A 17883-nucleotide genomic window follows, 5' to 3' on the forward strand; every position below is an offset into this window, starting at 1 on the left:
CATGTTCTCTCCTCGTCAAAGTGCACTGCAAGGGAACTGTGATATATGCTAAACGGAACTTATCAGTAAAACTGCGAGCTTATATATACTTAAGATATTTAGAGAAATTTTGCGCTCACAAAATGATTGTATTGAGGTACCGAAAGGCATCTGAAATGGTTTTCAAATTTAATAGAAGCGTTGATAAGCAGTTTTTGCTCCTTCGTGAAAGTTCCTCTCTCTTTTTGTTTCACAGATATATATTTCTCGAAGATCAAATCCACCAATATCTTAGCAATGTCCTACAAGCGTTGAAAAAACGGTATACTTTACGAAAAAACTTTACGACGATTCAGGCTGCTGATGCCACGCATTTCGTGCGCACAGGCGTATTATCCGCGCTATTCGCTTTGTTACAGCTTGCTTTGGGACGCTTTGGCGACAATACTAAATAATCTTTCGGCACTGCTTATTTTACTAAGAATGTTATATTTAAAATTTTATAGAAGGCTGTTATCAATATAAAAAAGTTTATTGCTCAGTTTCATCTCTTATTCGCCAATTCTGCACGTACTCATCATGGCCTCACGGCTTACAGCCATTCAGCCTAACAAGCCCGAGATATATATGCAACGTTCGCTCCAGAAACGACACTTTCAGGCGCAAGCGCCAGCATGCTTTTGGAATGGACAGCATAAGTGGCCACTTCTCGATATACATTGTCTTTTGTTTCTTTTCTCTTGTTCTGTTTTGTCCACGTTGTGAAAGAAATTTTCCACACCTAGTGCCACGTGCCACCGCTATCAACTCCAACACTCCAATAAATATTGCAATCACTGCCAACCCTTCTCTCTCTTCCAAATTAAAGCAGCGAAGAAACCACTCTAGGCGACGGTTTCTGTTGCTCCCGACAAAATCAGCCATCACGACTCTTTTACTGCTAAAAATAAAGACAAGCAAACTCCGAGTGAGATGCAAGCAGGCGGTTTTTTGATAAGATCCACACGAGACTGGCCGTTGGAGAAGGTCCCAAGTGGTTGTCTCTTGCTGGCATGCCACTTCGCTTTCGTCGTTTTAAGGATCGGTGTCCCCCCCCCCCCCCCCCCCCCCCCCCTCCCAGCTACGCCTCAGGGCTCATCGAAGCGCCAGTTTGTGCCGTGTGTCTTGTTTTTGAGTTATCCAGTACACGAGGCGAGCGCGCACCGCGACACAGTGTTCCTCCGTCCAATGTGGTAATCGTTAAGTTTGTTTTGCCTCATAGGTCGTGCGGCCATAGTATTTTTCTTTTTTGCCTTGGGCTGCTCATCATCTAACGAATGTTCCGCAGTATGCAAACACTAATCGTCACTGTTCAATGAAAGTCTGCGCGCTAGAACTAGACAAAAGCATTAAGGCAGAACAAATTCGGGGTTGCAGAGTGTTTTCGACCAGCAGGTCTCCTTTACATGTCCTGAAATCTCCGTAGAAATGCGATCTTTTAGTAATCGATACTATAAAATGAAGGCTGTGGCTGCCATGACAGTGATCGAAGGAAGCAACCCACGAGTGTTCAGCACGATACATAAAAAAAAAAAGAAGGCATCGGAGAGGCTCAGTTTGAAAACGAATGGCTGCGCTAATTTCGTCAGGGAACTCAGGTGCCACGGACAGGTGCTGGCATAAGCGCACCCTCCGAAGCACACCTCTCACCTTCTCGAACAGTGCTGACTTTTAGCAAGGCGGGGATGTTTACAGCAGATGCTGCAGATGCCTGAGGCACTATTGCGAGAGGAAAAGTATGGCACGTGGACGACCGGGGCAAACGACCTCCGAAGACAGCCTCGAGGGAGAAACTTCGTCTCTTGTTTGTGCGAGACGCGCTAAACAAAGACCTGGACGGCACCTGCGTTCACTCGGCGGTGTTTTTTTTTTTTTTCTAAAACGACAATTTTCCCCCCAGGGAGAAAAAGCCCTCGATGAAAGGTCATGTAGGGTAATTTTTGCGGCGGAAAGAGGGCAGTGCTGACTCCGTGGGTCTCTCACTGCTGTTCTGCTTTCACAGGACTCGACAACACCCGGTGCCTCATCCTGGCCTGCGTCTTCTATTGCGTTAAGGAATCATGATTGTCGCGATCGCTGTTGTGGGGCATTGGAATTTCGATATTCATTTCGCTGTCTGCAGAAAATAGGGTTCTTTATAAGTGTTATTTTTATATTCAAGAAAGTTGACAATTTAAGAAAGCTTTGTACAAAAGATTATATTTCTTTTATATTTGCTTCAAAATATCCGACTGACATTGAAAAAAAAAGCAGCAAAATACAGGTAGTGTAATATGGATCGTTTGACTTTTTATTTTATTAAGCGCAAGATTTGGCAGTTTTTTTTTAATGAAGATAGCGTAACGCTATTCTGTTTTTTTTTTTCTCGGTTGTATGCCTTATTATTGAATTTTGTATGGCACTTTCGCTGTACTTTGTCGAGTGCACTGAAAGGCAGTAAATGCAGACAATGAACACGCATTAGTACTGTACTCCAAACGTACTTATCGTAGAGCCGAAAGTCTTTCATGACTACGAACTCCTACGGGTGATTGGTTGAACACAATCTTAGAAGTATGCCTGCAAAGCGCGCTTTGCCATGAGCACATCAAAAATGTGGGTGAGAAAAAAAGGTGATCTTTATGAGGACACGATGAGATCAATCGCTCAGAAAAAACAGAGATGCAAATTCCGCAAGGTGAAAATATTTCTGGTAAAGACGCAGGTTAAAAGCAGGAAAATTAAAGGGAAGTGAGGCTGAAAGAAATGGAAAAAAAATAAAAGAGCTGGTGGGCTCCAGTAGAATGTAAACAAAATTATATAATATATGCTCACAAAGAACCGCTCAAAAGCAAAAAAAAAAAACGGGAAAGTATTTATACTCCAAAACAGAGAAACTTATCACGCATACCAACTCATCAAGTCAAGAGAACCGAACTCGTAAGGCATGAAGAGTCCGATGCGTCAGAAGAGTCAGAAATTATAATGCAGAGCACTGTATTGCCACAACTCTTTTGCTGCTGTCCATTTCACAGTAGCAGCGTGATTGAATTTCTCACTGTTTTCTCATGAATAAGTAAGCGCGCATGTTCGACGGGTTAACTGTGCTCCAAACGCCTGAAGCAGGTGCATCTGACGTGTCATCCAAAAATTAAGAAAAAACAAATTTGGAAGCCTTCGTAACTAAATTCGGTTTGGTTTGGTTTATGGGGTTTAACATCCCAAAGCGACTAAGGCTATGAGAGACGCCGTAGTGGAGGGCTCCGGTAATTTCGACCACCTGGGGTTCTTTAACGTGCACTGACATCGCACAGTACACGGGCCTCCAGAATTTCTCCTCCAAAGAAATTCTAGCCGCCGCGGCCGGGATCGAACCCGCGTCTTTCGGGTCAGTAACTAAATTCCTAAAAAAGAAAATGCGAGGGCATTTTTGGTGCCCCGCTATGGTGTCTGATGATTAGTGTCTAATGTTCTTCTTGCGATTTTCCTCCCAAACTCTGGTTAGAACAGATTTCATTGCCGTAATATAGTATTCATGAGTCGTCACTTTCAAGAATGACCGCGTACTTTCCTTTAGATTATTACATAGGATTATTCTAATGCAACCCGCTTTAATTCATTGGCCGGGATGGGCCTCCTTCCAAAATTTTCGGGGACCTCAAATTCTCAACTTCGGTGGTGCCCTATGATTGGTCCACTGGTGGTCAGGTGGTGTTGATGACGTCACTACCGCTTGACTCGCATTCATAGATCGTGAGGAGTCCTCATACCCTTACTGGCCCAGTGGCGCAGCCGTTAAGCGATAAGCCACTACCCCGGCAGGTGGCTGTTTCAAGATCACGTGACACTGATTGCATCATCAGGGAACTGACGAGTCAGGAAATGCTGATACGGAGAAGCGTGAATTTTCTTAATGGCTCATACCTTTGTCCGTTAACAAAGCGTGTCACACGCGTTTAACTAAGGAACTAGAAAAGATAAAAGAAAACCAATAGTTGCTTGAGACAGAGGAGGAAAAAGTGCCGAGTTTGATGACTGTAGATTAATTATTTAATTAACTATAGGCAAAAATGTCGAAATTGCGTCGAAATATCGTGGATGTCGACATAGCCACGGGAACAGTGTCACGTCACATCCACCGGAAGTCGTCACGGCATAATGAAAACTGTCACAGATTGGACGGAAAAACGCCGGATTTGTGACGAATTAGTTGGAAAAATGTGTACTTAAAAGTAATTATCACTTTTGATCTCCGAAAGATGCATACTTTGGGCATAATATAGCCACGGGCGCGCTATGACGTCACATCTAACGGAAGTTGTCACGGCATAGTGTCCTCGGCTTACGCCTCTAAACACTTTAGTTGCCAAAGTGTCCTCGCAAATTTTTGTGATACTGCCTGAATGCTATAGCATTAATATAAGGCGCCTACATCCTTTATAGCGACATCTGCGGTGAACGCACAAAAAAGAAGCTGGCCTTAACGGTGCTCGACACATCAAGAGCTAAGGAAATGCACACAACCACGTGCACGACGCTCTGTGACGTTAGTGCAACGGGAACGTCGTTCAGACCTCCTGACTGCTGTTCTTGTCCGTGGCAGACCTGAACGCCCCGTGCAGTGACTTTCTCTTGTGTTTACAGTGCGAGTTGCAGCTGATAACCGCTGGTCCTTAACGGTAACAGAATGGATTCCAAGAGAAGGTAAGCGTAGCAGGGGGCGGCAGTAAATTAGGTGGGCGGATGAGATTAAGAAGTTTGCGGGGATAGAGTAGCCGTAGCTTGCAGAGGACAGGGCTAATTGGGGAGATATGAGAGACGCCTTTGTACTGCACTGGACGTAGACAGGCTGATGACGATGATGGACTGAACGTAGAGGCTTGTCTTTAGTTTAGATGGAGGCTTAAGCGGGGTGTTGTAAAGAAATGCAGCCGCTCCTGCAGCTTTTCAGAACTTACGCCATGAAAATGAACTTCTGCGCTTTCTTTAACGCAAAACGGGCTCACGGTCTGCGTCAGTATCCTGAGAACACCCAAGAGAGTGTGTTAAATTGTGCACGTAGTGTTCATGCGCGCAAATATCACATCGTAGCTCAACATGTGAACTGAATAGCCTGCCCGGATGAATGCTAAGGAAGTGTCTTCAGCATGCTTTAAATATTTCGCTATTCACTCAATGCCGGTGTTCTTGCAGCGAGGCTTTGAGCAGAATAGAAACATTTTCTTTCACTTGGGCATGCGCCTGCAAGAACACCTATATGGTGCAGGTGCATAAGTGTGCTGAACACAGCTACGTGTGCTGCAAATAGAATGATTCGTTCATTTCTTGCTCTGTTTTACTTTTCCCTTTCTTTCTTTTTATTCCTTCACGGCGTTCTTCAGGTGGTCACCGAGAATAATAAAGTTACCATCGCGCTTTTTGTTTCTTGCTGTCCTTCCCTAACCTCACCTTACTGAGAAACGCGTAACGCAATTGCGTTTCTCGGCGCTTCCTGTCTCTAACTGAGTTAACGGCGGTGTTTATGCGAGCTGGGGAGTTTAAAACGCACCTCCGAACGGGCTGTTCTTTTTTTTAAACCAGTAACGTAAATATTTCGGTCCACACAAGCTACGCGAAGGAAGGAAGGAAGGAAGGAAAAACTTTATTTTACTCTAGTCCTTTTTCCTGCGGTTTGGGAGCATCTTCAGAGACGTTTTCTCCTTGATTTTACCCCCAGGAGTCTTCTCTGTCGAAGTCGTCCGCCTCTAATCAGTGGTCGGTTGCCCTCAGTCCAGGGCTCCGCTGGCCACTGCCGCCCGTTGAGCTCGCTGTACCAGACCTTCTTGGTCTTCACAGCGGTCGCTGGACAGCAGAGTCTCCCACTGCTCCGCACTCGGGTTTTGTATTTTGGGGACCACGTCTATCTTTTGGCAGGCCCATGTGATGTGATAGAGAGTAGGTTTTCCGTCGCACCAGGGACATTTGTCCGCGTATATGGTAGGGTGCATTTTGTTTAGCATATGTAGGTTTGGGAAAGAGCCTGTTTGTAATTGTCTCCAAGTGACAGCTTCCTCTCTGCTGAGAGATTTGTGCGGTGGGGGATACCGCAATCTTCTGCCTCTGTAGTTTTGTAGTATGGCCGAGTAATCCCTGGGTGCTGGCGCGAGTTCCGCGGGCTCATCGGATGCTCGGAAAGTAATGTATCCTCGAGCTATCCTGTCGGCCTCTTGGTTCCCTGCCACCCCCGTGTGCCCCGGTACCCACACAATTTTGTGTGGGAGCTTGTCGCTTTGTTCTTCCTGGTTTTTAATTCTGTCGCTCGCTGCGAGGAGTATACGGAGCGCGTGACGACCTATCCTGCCATTCATGTAATTTCGGCAGGCTGTTTGAGAGTCGGTGAGTATTGTTAGCGACCGCCCGGTTCTATAGCCCTCCGCCACCGCTAGAGCAACGGCTACTTCCTCGGACTCTGCAGCTGTGCAGCCTCGGAGAGACGCGCTGGTCATTTCGCGTAAAGACGAATCGACCACCGCCGCCACAGCGATTTTGGTGTCTCCTCCTCTCCAAGATGCGTCTGCATACACGGTCGTGGCTTGAGGAGCGTATGTTCTTTCGATGAAGTCGGCCCTCGCTTCTCTTCTGCCTCGATGGAGGTTGGGATCCATGTTTTTTGGTATTGGCGCTACCTTGAGGGTCTTGCGAAGCTCGTCGGGGATCGTTGCCGTCCTCGTCATTTCTCGCATCTGCTCGCGGTATCCGAGCCTCTGCAGGAGCGCTCTTCCAGTCGTTGTCTGCAACAGCCTGAGTTTTTGCGCCTCAAGCTGCGCCTCTCGTAGCTCCTCAAAGGTGTTATGTAATCCCAGGGCCATGAGTTTTTCGGTTGACGTGTTGCGCGGAAGTCGGAGCGCTGTCTTATACGCTTTGCGTAGCAGGGCATCCGCTTGTTGTATTTCGTTTTTGTTGAGGCACTGGTAGGGTAGGCTGTACGTGATTCTACTAACTACAAGGCTTCTGACTAGTTTGAGTGTGTCCTCTTCACGCATGCCATGTCGCCTGTTGGTGATGCGGGTGATCATGCGTGAGACTTGTAGTGTTGTTGCTTTGAGCAGGGTAAAAGTGTGAGTACTGCGCTGGTTGGATTGAACCCACATGCCTAAAATTCTTATTGTTGTCTTTTCGGGTATGGGTGTCCCGTCAAGGTAGACGTTGAGTTTTAGGTCCTCGTTGGTTGGGACGGTCCGGTTTTGCTTGCCTCTCCAGACTCTCAGCAGTTCCGATTTCTCGACGCGAAGGAATTAATTGGTATGCAGCGAAGTCGCATGACACTAGGCACATATAAGCCTGCCATGGCAGTGGCTCTAAAAGTAAATATTTTCATTTTTATTCTGTGGGCTGCTATGAGGTCGCACAAGACTCGAATACATATTACACTTATTGAATCGCACTGTACCTAAAGGTATTAATGCTGGAGCAAGTTCCCTGCAGTCATGGGGCATTGCTAGGGACATGATCAAGATATCCCTAACTATGTTGGCAAGTCTCTTGGCTTTGCACTGAAGAGAGCTGCACATGTTTTTTTTTTTCGACCGCCACAAACCTCATCTTATCTACTTAAGACAAATTGATAGGTGCAGAATGTCATCTGCCTGCTATGTCTATTGATAATAAGGGAGTAATTACTTCATTGACATCCACCCGAGCGCAGCCATACGGCCACAAAGGAAAGCTGTACAGCTTTCTCAGAAACTTCGTAGTTAAAGAAAAATTCGTCCTGGTCCGGGGTTCTTTTGACCATGTTCTTTCGACCTTTTGAATTTGACCATGTCTATCGATTCATGAAGCACTGTATGGCCAATCAGAGGCAGTGACATTAACCATAGCAACAGCTATAGTTCAAAATGCAGAAGCGTTTCTACGGACTGCAAAATTGTGAGGTTCAGATCCAGAATGCAATTATTGCAGTAATATGTTGCCACCATTCCGAGTAGCCACTATATTCAAAAGTTGGTTCTTTCCATTTTTGCAGAATAGCCCTTTAAGGAAAACTCCAAACTAGCACCAGACTGCGAGCTTGTATTCGTCACGCGGAGAGCCAAGGTGAGAACACGTGACCTGTTTGTTGCCTCAGTTGAAGAGGTGTCACTACGTGTGGCGATTTAGTACGGTTGCTGCCAGTTACAGATTGCGCCATTTTTTCATTCAAATGCCCTTGTACCCGCCGCGGTGGCTCAGTGGTTACGGCGCTCGGCTACTGACCCGAAAGACGCGGGTTCGATCCCGGCCGCGACAGCCGAATTTCGATGGAGGCGAATTTCAAGACGCCCGTGTACTGCGCGATGTCAGTGCACGTTAAAAAACCCCAGGTGGTCGAAATTTCCGCAGCCCTTCACTACGGCGTCCCTCATAGCCTGAGTCGCTTTGGGACGTTAAACCCCAATAAATAAAATCAAATCAAATGCCCTTGTGACAGCTGTCGGTGTAAAGATAAATCGGGGCCTAGGGTATTAAGCAGGGCAGAGCCGCTGATAAGATGCGCCAGCCAGATTAGGAGGGAAATTATTTCAAAGCGGCCAACCTAATTAGTCCGTATTACGTGCTGAAGTATAGACTTGGGGTGTGGTGGCAGAGACATTTCAAGAAAGTCCTTAATTTTACACTAGCTTGGGCATGTTGGTCATTAATTTGTGACGGAACAGCGCAAAACACCGGGACAAGCGCTTGTCTCTTGTCCCAGTGTTTTGCGCTGTTCCGTCACAAAAGTCGTTAATGCGCCAAGCATTCCTTTGGCGTTGAAAAGCTATTGCCGAAGCTTCCCGAGCAGGACGTCCGCGAAATTAATTCGTCGGTAACTTGCAGGTGGTGGGCACATGTTTTATTTATTCCTATTTTTTTTTCTAGTTCTGCGCCTGATAAATGACGTTTTCAGTTTTCTCGGTGCTGCAACGCTAAGGCAAAGCCTTAGTAATCGATCATCATTAATCTCCTCGGGGGACACGTCACGCCTAATTGCGATTTAGGATTGCTAAATGACCGTGTATGAAGACTTGAGACCGTTATTATTGGATACGCGTCAGTCCTTGGTGAAAAAATACCCTTACCTTTTACTGCTTTCATGCTTATACTGGCGGTGGAAAAAAGCAGGAAGCAAAGGGGACCGATCTGGCTGCGTTTCATAACCCCTGAGGAGGGCCAGAAGGCTGATAAGTTTTTGACTGCGTAAACTCTGCCCAGCCACCGCTTTCAGTAAAACGGGAATATATCGATCCTCCGCCTAATGGAGGATGAGTGGATTTCCGCATCTTGTGTTCCAGATTAGCACTGTCGTCTACGAGGCATGCTTTTGTGAAAATATTCGAATTTTTACTCCCTGGAGCATTTATCGAGAATCTAATATCAATACACGGATGCCCTTTTTTGCAGCTCCAGCAGTTAGTGGTTCGTTACGCGGTTTAGCGTGTGCATCTGTCTGTCCTCGGGACGTGCAATCGTGTGGATCGTGACCGAACCGTTATTTAATCGCTCGTAATCGTGGCAGGGATGGGTGGCTGACAAGAATACTTGAAAAAACTTCTAGATCACTACGATTAGCCGCACTGGAACAATGCGAAAGCAAAACGTCCACACACTGCATCGACGTCCGTGGCTGTTCTGATGCCCATGCGCTATATCGCCGTCCATGGTTATTTTGACGTCTAAGTGTATTTTTTCGCGTTTTTTCGCGTTTAAAAATGATTACCTAATTACACCTTATATGAGAAATTTTTCACACGGCAACATTTTACCACACACTATCTGTCAGAATCGCACTTTCACACATTTATCTTCCGAGAACGACGTAATCGTGCGGACAAAATTGCGGACACATTTTGCTGACGCGACAGAGCCCTATAAAGAACCCGAATTAATAACTTCACAGACGCCGCCGTAGAGATCCGGAGTCGCGCACCTATCAAGAGCGGCGAAACCGTCAGTGGAAAGAAGACCATACAGCTCGCTCTTGCGCGACGACAACATGAGACAACCCCGCCAACATCAAGAAACGCGCTCCAGCGCAGCCGAAGGCTCCAGATGTAGGGGGAGGTTAACCATGATGGCGCGACTCGGGCATCTGAGTGGACGTTTAGCTCCTACCCGTCTAATTTTTCGGGTTGGGCCTACGGCAGACAGCGAAATATACTGCGAATTTCTGTGGTAGCTATAAGCTTAACCACCTCACTCAAAAATAATCTGACAGAGAGGCGGAATGGAGCAAACAGCTTGTGATTAGGTTCCCAGGATCTTGAATGATCGCGAAGTATTTTGTTCTTTGCTTTTAGCAGCCCTCGAGCTGCATTATCCGAGCTCCAAATCAACCACCTACAGTACAACACATAGAATCAAGAACTATCGCACAAAAACATTCAGAGCAAGAAAGCACCAGACAGGCATACACCGAGCTCCAAGGTACAGCATGCGCCTGTTAAAGAATGAAACTTTGTTACAAATTAAGACAAGGAACAAAATAGGCTGCTGTGCGCAGGCGCTATATAGGAGCGTGCATTACTTTTCATTCTTTTTTAATAAAAAAAGGGCAGCACACAAAGAAGTAGGCTAAGAACTGGCAGCTTTCTTACAGCCTTAGTTCTGAGGCCTTAAACTGCCCAGATGTCATCGATTTCCTATTGTGGAACATTCGTCGAAAATTAAAAACCTCGTCTCGCTTTAAACTAAGCTGCCTGAAGAACCGCGAAAAAAAGCAAAAATTGTCCTGACATCGAACCAGATGTCGAACTTCCCAGGAGGCATTTCAGAGATTTGGATGAAGCGGCGGATCAATAGCCCAAAAGAAAATTCATATACAGGCTGTTTCACCTGACAATTTACACAATATTTACAAACAGGCTTTTTGAGACAGAACAGCGTTTTTTTTTTTTCGGAATACCATTGTCATTGGGGAAGTACACCAGAAACCAGATAAGAAGTGCTAACTAGCGGTCTGATTAACTAATATTGAATAGTTAAATTTTAACTATTACACTTAGAATCCTTAGTTACTGAAAGGCGTGTAGCCCACCACAAGTAACGTCCAAGGCAGTTTTTTGTATTTCGAAAACGCGGTTACCCTCGGCGCTGTAACCCAACAAATTTTGGCTACTTCAGCGATTTACGTACACTGGAGAGGTTGCTTCGCCTCCAAGCTTCTCGAATGTGCATGAATTTTGGCCCTATGCAGCCGAAATTTGTTGGGCCACAGCGCCGAGGGTAACCGCGTTTTTGAATTTTTAAATACTGATAATGATATTACTACAGTGGGCTACACGCCCCTCAATAATTAAGGAGTCAAAATTAATAGTTAAAAAGTTACTATGGAATACTATTTAACAAGCCTGCTAGTTAGCACGTTTTTGGTGCATTTGATGCACTATACCACTAGCAATTCAATGCCGGAAAAAAGCGCTCTTCTAACTAAAAAAGCCTATTTTTAAAAAGTGTGTAAAATCTCAGGAGAAACACCATGTATACTCAGACCCGTATCCTGTTCACGCCCCACACGAGAGCACAGAAGGTGTTCGGTGCACTACCCTATGTTATCTTCTTTCTTATAGAATTACAACAGAGTAAGCTCCTAACCCCTTCCCAACGTGAGCAACAAGCCGGCACCAAGGACTAATTCCACTTTCGAAGCGCGCGGACAGTACACTCGTTATCATTAGAAGCTTGAAAACTATGTTCATGTGCAAACGCAGTAAGCGCGCCTCCGTGAATGAAAGCGTAGCGTCGTTTTCGTATCAGGTCTGCGATGAAGGAGACATGCCATGCCACTGAGGGAGAAGAAGCAACTAAGAACAGGGAATCCCTGGATCGCTGGCCTCGCCCGGAATGCTGCAGCCGGCCCCGACAGAACGACGCTGGGAATTCATCGCGTAACGGAACAAGACACGAACGAGATACGCGAACAGCATCAAGCTGGGTAAGAATGCAGACCTCCTCTGGCATTCAATGAGCTGACGCTTCTCCCGATAGAGGCACGGGAACTAGTACGGGTAGATAGCGTTGGATATGACTGGACGTGTTCTCTCCGATGGCCTCTATCAACAGGCGAAGAAATTCTGGCCAATAGGCAGGTATGAACAAGAGTGGAAACTTCCCGGCGTTGTGAGAACCAGGAGACTACAAGAAGCGCTTTTTGCATAGGCTGGCAGCGGGCAAAGTAGAGAAAGAGAAATCCCCCTCTCTATTTTGGGGAAGAAGAGGAAGAGACTTAGTGGACCACGCTGGACTTATTATTTCGCCACTTGGAATTTTTAACGCGATAGCGTTACAATTAAACCCCTTTCCACAGAATACCAGGCGTCGGCGTTGTCGGTGTCGGCCTTGTGAGCGAAGAATCCCGAGCATGAATCGGCCAGATGGTGCCCGGAGAGCAACAGGAGGCAGGTGGGCGACCCAGGTCACGTGACCTGGCGGCGTCATCACAACCTGCTCAGCGGATAGTGACCAAACTTCTCGCCGTGGCAGGCGGCAGTTAAATTAATGATCGGCCGCTCGGAAAGAAGTGGGCCGCAGAAGGCCCACCGCTGGGAGCACCTGGCATCGCAGGGCAGTGGCGCATCGCTTAGCCGCTGCAACACTCCGCCACGAGGGGTATGAAGAGTCCCAGAGATCTATGAATGTAAAGTAGAGAATTATCTTCTTCATATATGAGAATGAACACATTATGCTATCGCGTCATACCCCTAAGGCGATGGTTAAGTGTCGCGCCAAGTTTTTCCAACGAGTGGTGTCATCACACGGACCTCGGGAGATTCCGCATTTCGCCTCCATCAAAGCGCGCACCGGTCGGTGGGGCTCGGTGGCCCTTGCTATTACCTCCTAATACTCTAGCGTTCCAATACTGAGCACAACGTTGAGCATTGATTAATATCTGCGTCGGCTGTGTTTCGGTGGAGACGGAATGGGAAAATACTTGTTAGATGCCAAGATGCCTGGTGGCCGTTCTAGGAACTTAGGTAGTTGCAATCAACTCGGAACCGTCCACAAGGCGCTGTGATTTATAGCCGCTTCTCTCCTGCTTCGGGGTGGAAGGTCCATTAGGTGCTATTAGAGAGATTTAGCATATGGCTCCGCATGCAGTTTACACCAAGCAAGCATGCTCAGAAAGAGCCGTACGCGCATGCGCGTCTGCCGGCCGGAATATCTGCATATGGTCATGGTGTACGGTGGCGGTATACGGGGCAGGTATCTTAACACTTTCCTCATTACAAGGCCCACCCTTTCCTGTGCAACCTGGCAGATGTGCATCACCATTGCTGCACCTGACAAGAACGCCCCAAGCTTGATTCGACTAGTAGTGTACCCTCGCAAGGAACATATTGCCGGCAGACATCGGTGGAAGGGTACATGCAATGTTTGCTAGACGCCCCACACGCTGTTTGCATCGGGGCTAATAGAGCAGGGCAATGGACGACTAGGGCGCGTTTATGAGTGGGCAGCGACATTTCGTAATGGTTACATGACACCACCACGAAGCTGAGAGAGTATGCCCCCTAGATCGGCGCGACCGCTTGCAGCATCCCTCATATTAACTCAGCTCGTACTCATTACTTCGTGATGCGAGCTACATAGAGGTGCATTCATTAGGAGCGTGTGTCACATGTTTTCCCAGGGGATGGGGCATCGTCGGCTTGGGCAGGAGCAGCGAATCAGGCTTTGTTAGCGTGGATAAAAACTGCCCGCTCTGGCGTTCGTGCATGCAAAATATTTCAAAGAGAGGAAGCCTTTATGTCCGGCTGTCCTATGGGAAGGCAACGCGTGCAGCCCATCATTTTAGACCATTTGGTTTCTTATCAAGGAGACGCAGATCAGACTCGCTCCACGACGAGTCAGCTGAAGCGCTCGAAATCGCACCATGACCGGCACTAGCTGAAAAGTCGGTTAAAATCTGCACTGCTGAATACCGCCCGCAGCTGTCGCCTTGAAGAGAAAGAACACGAACCTAAGGGACGTGTTACGTAAGTATGTTAAAGAGAAGCGCCGTCACTACGGCGGTCACAAAGGGTTGACACAGTTACAAAGATGACACTTGGAAGTCGTCTTCAGTACATCAGTGGAATTGAAGGGCGAATGAGCTACCACTGAAAGGTTCAGAATCTACGACTGTTCCTAGCGTTAGAGAGTATATAGGGTGTTTCACCTAAGACTTTACGCAATTTTTAAAAGTAGGTTTCTTTAGTTACAAGAGCGCTCTCTTCGGCCTAGCATTGTCAGCGGTGTAGACGTCAGAATACAGCGGAGACGTGCCAACAGCAGTCTAATTAACAAATATTGAATATTTACCTTGTAACTATTACTGCTAGACTCCTTAATTATTGAGGGGCGTGTAGCCCACCAAGAGCAATATCTATATCAGTTTTTAGAATTTTGAAAACACAGTTACACTTGGCGCTGTGGCCGAACAAATTTTGGCTACATCGCGCCAAAGTACATGCACTTTCGAGAAGCTTGCAGGCAAAGCAGTTAAAATTTGTTGGGCCACAGCGCCGAAGCAAACCGGGTTTCCGAAATTCGAAGAGCTGATATAGATATTACTTACGGTGAGCTACACGCCTTTCAATACTAAAGGAGCCTAACGGTAATAGTTAGAAAGTATACTATTCAACATTAGTTAACCAGTTAGCACGTCTTAGCTGTATTCTGACGTACTACACCACTGACAACGTTAAGTCGAGAAAAGCCCTGTTTTAACTCAAAAAGCATACTTTAAAAAATTATGTAAAATCTTAGGTAAAACACCCTGTCTAAAAGGTACAGGTAAGATTAAAGGCGAACCTGTTGAGAAATGTGCCCACATTTCAGCCAGCTGCTCCTATCGAAGCCTTGACGTGCTTGACTAAAGTTACATCAGATCGCGTGCAACATCTGGATGATGTTTTAGCAGTGCCTGTCAGCAAGACGCACTGGCCTTCTCTGGATCACGGAGTGCTTTCGTTGAATCGATCGTTGAGGACACGGCTGTAGCGGCCTTGTATTCACCGTTGCAAAGGAGTTCAGGGCAACCGAATCAAGGAAATGTTCAAAGGCTGTCCTTGTCCAGATTGTTAGGCATAGCAGTTACGCGAGCAACTTGAAAAGATTAGATATTATTCACCGGAAGGGTGCAGTCGTTTGGCGTGTTTGGTGTTCAGATTACATTGCTGGGTCCTATATAAGGCTGCAAAGTCTCCGGTGCACGTATAGTGACGAAAAAAACTACACGCTAGGCACGTGTATGCCGTAAAGAAGTTTTCAACCAACCTTTGTCTATTCTGAATATGCATGCTGCTCGGTGCATGCAGGACAGGAATGTCTTTCGACGTGCACCGCCGGAACAATAACTCGCGTGCCGAAGCAATATCAGCCGCTACAACAATGCAAGCTTCCATACACTGTCGAAATATTTGAGGGGGAAGTGGAGCAAGGATCGTGCGGCTACAGCAATGAAGAACAGGTTCGCTTTCACAAGGTAATGAAATGAACATCGTTCACTGCAGTATATGCAGTATACGGAACAGTATACAGTAGTATACAATATACAGTTGTGAATAAAAAATTGTTTTATATTTTTTCGCAAAAATTGAAAATATCGCGCAAAAAAATCTACACTTGCTATTTATGAATATATTACGATGCAATAGTATTGCCTTGTGCCAGGGTTGCTGCGAGGGCAACTGCCTGCCTTCATTTAGTCTTTAACTTTCGTCCTTTCATGGGGGCTTCCCAGTGCGTTAATTTTCCCTATGTTCTAAATTGTTAATTGCTTGCTTTCGTTTTTAAGTGAAGTATTCTGCAAAAACATGTATTGCTGCACATTATATAAACAGAGGACGGATTGAGAGGTTAACATAATGTCATCAAGACTGCTCAAATGGCAATTATTTGCGGCCACAACTATGTGATGAAACGTCACGACTTCTCACGGGATTTCAGAGTAGTGCTGTCCAAGCCTTTCTAAGCTTTTAAGTGATATAGGTTTAGAGGGGGTTTGGCTTCTGGATCTTCGCAGGAGACACGGCAAACCAAGAATTTAAGTTCTCTAGAAAGACGTTATTCTCGCGAGTCTAAAAAACTCTAGACTGTTTGTTATACGCATTTCCGAAGATATGGTCCTCATATGAGGCGCTATAGTGGTTACATCAGCTGTGCGACGTCATGTACAATGTGCTGAACTAAACGACGGGAGCGCTGCTCCAAACCCGCAGATCTGTGAAAAAGATTGCGTCTCCAGGATAATGTAGGTGAGGAACACTAGGAGTGGATAGGTGACGGATTGCAAATTGCTATTTCGTTAGACGAATCTAAGTTATTTCCGTGCGGGAGTGACGGGATTCGGTTTGGTGTGGTTTATGGGGTTTAACGTCCCAAGGCGACTAAGGCTATGAGAGACGCCGTAGTGGAGGGCTCCGGAAATTTCGACCACCTGGGGTTCTTTAACGTGCACTGACATCGTACAGTATACGGGCCTCTAGAATTTCTCCTCCAAAGAAATTCAACTGCCGCGGCCGGGATCGAACCCGCGTCTTTCGGGCCAGCAGCCGAGCACCATAGCCACTGAGCCACCGCGGCGGCTAGTGACGGGATTCGTTGTGTACATCGCATGAATCGCAATTTATGTGAATTTTGTTATTAACTTTGCCACACAAACCACACAGGTGGAGCGGTTTCTCCGCTCGTGGAGTTTGTCCATTTGACTGACTGCAAGGTAGCATGAGCGAAGAGGTTTATCACAGCATTCTTAAAAAGGTTATGCTTTCATAGGCACGTAAGAATTTAGGATTTGTACATGTGCTTCAAATAATTACGACCCGAAGCACTGTACCACGCTAGTGACAAATTGCGCGAAGAAGAGAACGATGGACCTTGTCAAGTTGCAAGCACGTCTGCTGAGATTATTTCAACTGAACGTCTTTGTCAAAGCGTCACACATTGTCCAAAGTACAAAAAGCCAGAAACGCGGAGCAGGAAGTAGACCAGCCACTGCAAAAGTTAGGAAACAGAGCCTAGATGTCAAATGACATCGTTCAGGCACTGTCAAGCAGTGAACGAGGGAAAAGCTTGCGGGTGAAGCACTGACAGAATAGGTTACTGTGAAAAATCAATCTTAAAATTGTTGCCTCATTTCTTAATAAAATCAGATATTATTGTCAATACATTCGTGCAACACAGAAAGCAGTTTTCCAACAAATTTGCTCTTGGAATAAATTGTGGCTTAATATGATGTTGAATATTGGTTACTATTGTGTAAATATTCTGGTGTTGTCGTCCAAGTAGTCTTGCGCGTAAGGTTTTGATGGTAAAAAAAAAGTTGAATTAGAAAAACTGGAATATATCTTTTGTTCACTACTGTATATATAGTGTCTGAATCTCAGCAACCGCTGACAGTACATGCGAATGATGTGTCTCAAAAATCAACAAGAGCATGTTTGAATCCATTCGGCCGCGTGAATTCATCATTCAGGTTATAGTACCGATCCATTTCATTCACCAGAGTTTGCATTTAGCATGTCTTTCGTAATTCGCCTCAAACTGATACAGACTTTAAAATCAAAACTATTTCAAAACCACAGTGTCGGACGTCATTCTTTGGCTTTCATAGCCACTTTGCAAAAAGAGTGCGTCCCATTACAAAGAGAAACTTTATGATGATTGTGCCCTTTCTAAAGCTAAATGCCAAAGTCTGGTCATTACTCGTCGCCGTGGAATTTACCCGGCGCTTAGAAAGGCAAGACATGCGGCACTTTACTTCACGGTTAAATATTTCATCTTTTACGGAACTTTACGATTTTATGGAAGTTAAATGCCAGTCCGATTCTCAACTGTTTGTTACGCAGTTTCCTTGAAATATGGACGCGCCCGCGAAAATTCCATTCGGTCTAATAGAGAACATGGAAA

The sequence above is a fragment of the Amblyomma mixtum genome, chromosome 2 (genome assembly GCF_055824585.1).
Source record: "Amblyomma mixtum isolate Tamu chromosome 2, ASM5582458v1, whole genome shotgun sequence".
Lineage (NCBI taxonomy): Eukaryota > Metazoa > Arthropoda > Arachnida > Ixodida > Ixodidae > Amblyomma > Amblyomma mixtum.